Source organism: Schistocerca piceifrons, unplaced genomic scaffold (genome assembly GCF_021461385.2).
Source record: "Schistocerca piceifrons isolate TAMUIC-IGC-003096 unplaced genomic scaffold, iqSchPice1.1 HiC_scaffold_943, whole genome shotgun sequence".
Classification (NCBI taxonomy): domain Eukaryota; kingdom Metazoa; phylum Arthropoda; class Insecta; order Orthoptera; family Acrididae; genus Schistocerca; species Schistocerca piceifrons.
The window spans coordinates 10,001-15,000 of NW_025729216.1; the positions used below are offsets into that span (position 1 = coordinate 10,001).

A 5,000-nucleotide genomic window follows, 5' to 3' on the forward strand; every position below is an offset into this window, starting at 1 on the left:
TCGCAGTCGCAAAAACGTGGGGCAAATATATTACGCGGAAGAGTTATAACAGACCGAGCCCCACTGCATGAGGGGAGTCTTTGTCACTAATGTACACAGATGGAACATTTTGGACTGGAACCAGATTACCCGTACACACGGCGCTGATTAGTAATCAATGCAGAGCCATCAAACTACAGAATATATATACAACTGTCCGTATACATGCTGAAAGAGTCTGCCCACAATGGGAACCACACGTCAGCCAGCCACTCTGATCACGCACCACTCTCTGCTTCTAACGGGCGCACATACAATATGTAAGCACCAGCATGGAACAACATCCAGTGCATCCTCTCCGCCACATTACACAATCCACACTATCACAACCAGACCAGGAGGTCCATGCGGAAAATACAATATCCCACCCTTTCGACATCCACCATTGCGCAGATCAGGCACCAACACCCACACATGTCCTATACAACGGTGCACCCAACATCACAATAGTACCTCCTGTCACAGCGCACAAACAATGACATGAGTCAAAGACACAGGTCTGACACAAGCATAGAATTGGAGCGCCGCCTCTAATAAGCCAAAGGTGCATCCTGACGTGACAAATCTGATCATGTCACAAGCATTCACTTACTATAATCACTATCAACGAACCTGCCGCCCCCGCCCCCCCCTACACCTTTCCTTACAACAACGTGTAACCTAACCTAACCTAACCTATGTTGTACCTTAACCTAACCTATGTTGTACCTTAACCTAACCTATGTTGTACCTTAACCTAACCTATGTTGTACCTTAACCTAACCTATGTTGTACCTTAACCTAACCTATGTTGTGCCTTAACCTAACCTATGTTGTGCCTTAACCTAACCTATGTTGTGCCTTAACCTAACCTATGTTGTGCCTTAACCTAACCTATGTTGTGCCTTAACCTAACCTATGTTGTGCCTTAACCTAACCTATGTTGTGCCTTAACCTAACCTATGTTGTGCCTTAACCTAACCTATGTTGTGCCTTAACCTAACCTATGTTGTGCCTTAACCTAACCCATGTTGTGCCTTAACCTAACCCATGTTGTGCCTTAACCTAACCCATGTTGTGCCTTAACCTAACCCATGTTGTGCCTTAACCTAACCCATGTTGTGCCTTAACCTAACCCATGTTGTGCCTTAACCTAACCCATGTTGTGCCTTAACCTAACCCATGTTGTGCCTTAACCTAACCCATGTTGTGCCTTAACCTAACCCATGTTGTGCCTTAACCTAACCCATGTTGTGCCTTAACCTAACCCATGTTGTGCCTTAACCTAACCCATGTTGTGCCTTAACCTAACCCATGTTGTGCCTTAACCTAACCTATGTTGTGCCTTAACCTAACCTATGTTGTGCCTTAACCTAACCTATGTTGTGCCTTAACCTAACCCATGTTGTGCCTTAACCTAACCCATGTTGTGCCTTAACCTAACCCATGTTGTGCCTTAACCTAACCCATGTTGTGCCTTAACCTAACCCATGTTGTGCCTTAACCTAACCCATGTTGTGCCTTAACCTAACCCATGTTGTGCCTTAACCTAACCCATGTTGTGCCTTAACCTAACCCATGTTGTGCCTTAACCTAACCCATGTTGTGCCTTAACCTAACCCATGTTGTGCCTTAACCTAACCCATGTTGTGCCTTAACCTAACCCATGTTGTGCCTTAACCTAACCCATGTCGTGCCTTAACCTAACCCACGTCGTGCCTTAACCTAACCCACGTTGTCGCCTAACGTAACCCACGTTGTCGCCTAAACCTGCTCTGTAATTGTTATACGACTCGTTCAATTAGTGTAGTGTTGCCCACCCGCAACCCTCGCAATATAGTTCGCTACTCGCACTCCCCGCTCCCCTGTGTATCGCTTCATGTTAAACACCTTGCAAGTCTTGCTCACTTTCCACATGCTCCTGCTGTACACTGTAATGTGGATGGCAGCAGGACGTACATGCCGCCCCTCCCCACGTCCCCACCTTGCCCCCTGCCTTCGCAAGCTGGTTGGTGAGAACTTTGCATGTTCAATGCCCTCCGCATGCGACGTACTCAGGCTACGTTGTGGTGCGGCCTGTGTCAACTGTCCGCTAATGTCGTACGCGTAAACCACAATCTGTACTGCACATTCGTCCTTATGTACTGAATGATACATCGTGGCACATGTGTGACCGTACAACGACTGCGCCCAAAAACGGCGGACCATACAGTGCAAATATTGTGCACGCAGCTACGTGTCGTCTCCCTATGAGAGCTGGATTGCAGTGTGGTACGCCATAGAGACGTGTGGGAGGAACGGACGCCGTGGATGGCGATCAGCATGAGCTGTCTGTTGATGTATTCGGACCTAGTCGTCTCTCCTCACACACCGTGATGGCATGGTGCACCGCGTTCCATATCTGCGACATGCTACAGAGGCCGGTTGACAGTCGTTCGAGCAATGGACATCGCATACGTACGGGGGCCACCTTCCACGTATTGTCTAGGCGTGCACATTTTGTTGCGTGTATGTGGGCAGACGTAGTGTGGCGTGACACCTGACACAGGCATGCAATAATCGTGGAAGTTGCAAATGGCGATGGACGCCTGCGTTTTCTGGTGAAGTTACGCAAATGAACAAATGGTAACCTGTTGTGGTGCGGTTGTTCTCGCTAGGGGTGAATCGGTGATGGCGACGATAGGTTGAGGTACTAACCGGTTGTTCCAGCGATACCCACCATGCCGACGAAACTGAACGGCATCTGGGTGTGAAGCGATACGCGGCGGTGGCTGGGTGGGACCGTCCCCGGCCGGTGAGGGGGCGCCTCCCGGCGTGCTGGCCGCGCGGTGCGTGGGCGCACGCGCTACAGCCGGCTGGTGGGGGCGGCCAGTGGCAGGCGCGCCGGCCGACGGACGCGGCAGGCGTCGCAGCTGCGCGCCGGCGCACCCTGCGCGCGGCGCCGTGCGGCCAAAGTAGGTCCTCGCGGGCCCGGTGCGAAGCGCGGTGGACATCTTCAGTGTGCTGGTCCGATTGAGGACTGTGTGCGTTGAGGATGCGCTGCCGCCCGGCGCTCGGCGCCGCGACGCCGTCTGCTGCTCGGTCGCCCCAGCGGTTCTCGCTGGTGGTTTGTATCGCAGCTGTGCGGATGTGTTGGCGCGTGCGCTGTGCTGGGAGAGTTCGCTTCGGCACCCAAGTGGGGCTTTTGTCCTTCTGTGGCGCTGGCGTTGGAGCTGCCGGTCACCGTAGGTGGCGCGTGTTGTCTCCCGCCGGCAATGCCACGACAGCACGCTCCCGGGCCTCTGTCGGCAGCGGCAAGCTCAGTTGGGAGCACGGGTGGTCGCACCGAAAGCGTCTACTCGCCTAACTCCGGGCGATTGCGCCTCTCTCGAACCCGACCAAGTACTTGGGACGGCGCTGCGCGCCGCCGGGACCTGAGAGGGTTTCGAGGTGTATTGTGCAGGGGAGCTCAGCCTCCTCCTGTTTGCAGAATGATTGAGCGGACGCTTGCGTGTTCGCGCGGGCCCCCGGGACACACTCCCGGGCGGCCGGCTGCTCAGCTCTAGTTGACGCAGCTCCCTGGTTGATCCTGCCAGTAGTCATATGCTTGTCTCAAAGATTAAGCCATGCATGTCTCAGTACAAGCCGCATTAAGGTGAAACCGCGAATGGCTCATTAAATCAGTTATGGTTCCTTAGATCGTACCCACGTTACTTGGATAACTGTGGTAATTCTAGAGCTAATACATGCAAACAGAGTCCCGACCAGAGATGGAAGGGACGCTTTTATTAGATCAAAACCAATCGGTCGGCTCGTCCGGTCCGTTTGCCTTGGTGACTCTGAATAACTTTGGGCTGATCGCACGGTCCTCGTACCGGCGACGCATCTTTCAAATGTCTGCCTTATCAACTGTCGATGGTAGGTTCTGCGCCTACCATGGTTGTAACGGGTAACGGGGAATCAGGGTTCGATTCCGGAGAGGGAGCCTGAGAAACGGCTACCACATCCAAGGAAGGCAGCAGGCGCGCAAATTACCCACTCCCGGCACGGGGAGGTAGTGACGAAAAATAACGATACGGGACTCATCCGAGGCCCCGTAATCGGAATGAGTACACTTTAAATCCTTTAACGAGTATCTATTGGAGGGCAAGTCTGGTGCCAGCAGCCGCGGTAATTCCAGCTCCAATAGCGTATATTAAAGTTGTTGCGGTTAAAAAGCTCGTAGTTGGATTTGTGTCCCACGCTGTTGGTTCACCGCCCGTCGGTGTTTAACTGGCATGTATCGTGGGACGTCCTGCCGGTGGGGCGAGCCGAAGGCGTGCGACCGCCCCGTGCGTGCTCGTGCGTCCCGAGGCGGACCCCGTTGAAATCCTACCAGGGTGCTCTTTATTGAGTGTCTCGGTGGGCCGGCACGTTTACTTTGAACAAATTAGAGTGCTTAAAGCAGGCAAGCCCGCCTGAATACTGTGTGCATGGAATAATGGAATAGGACCTCGGTTCTATTTTGTTGGTTTTCGGAACCCGAGGTAATGATTAATAGGGACAGGCGGGGGCATTCGTATTGCGACGTTAGAGGTGAAATTCTTGGATCGTCGCAAGACGAACAGAAGCGAAAGCATTTGCCAAGTATGTTTTCATTAATCAAGAACGAAAGTTAGAGGTTCGAAGGCGATCAGATACCGCCCTAGTTCTAACCATAAACGATGCCAGCCAGCGATCCGCCGCAGTTCCTCCGATGACTCGGCGGGCAGCCTCCGGGAAACCAAAGCTTTTGGGTTCCGGGGGAAGTATGGTTGCAAAGCTGAAACTTAAAGGAATTGACGGAAGGGCACCACCAGGAGTGGAGCCTGCGGCTTAATTTGACTCAACACGGGAAACCTCACCAGGCCCGGACACCGGAAGGATTGACAGATTGATAGCTCTTTCTTGATTCGGTGGGTGGTGGTGCATGGCCGTTCTTAGTTGGTGGAGCGATTTGTCTGGTTAATTCCGATAACGAACGA

General features: G+C 52.7%; 1 non-coding gene across 1 annotated transcript in view; it reads left to right on the plus strand.

Annotated features, from left to right (window-relative positions):
- Window positions 1-3,573: 3,573 nt before the first annotated feature.
- The window catches only part of LOC124772882, a 1,909-nt gene continuing 482 nt past the window's right edge, over window positions 3,574-5,000 (plus strand). Inside the window, exon 1 of the ribosomal RNA XR_007014338.1 lies at window positions 3,574-5,000. This exon is cut by the window's right edge and continues 482 nt beyond it. This is a non-coding gene — a ribosomal RNA (small subunit ribosomal RNA).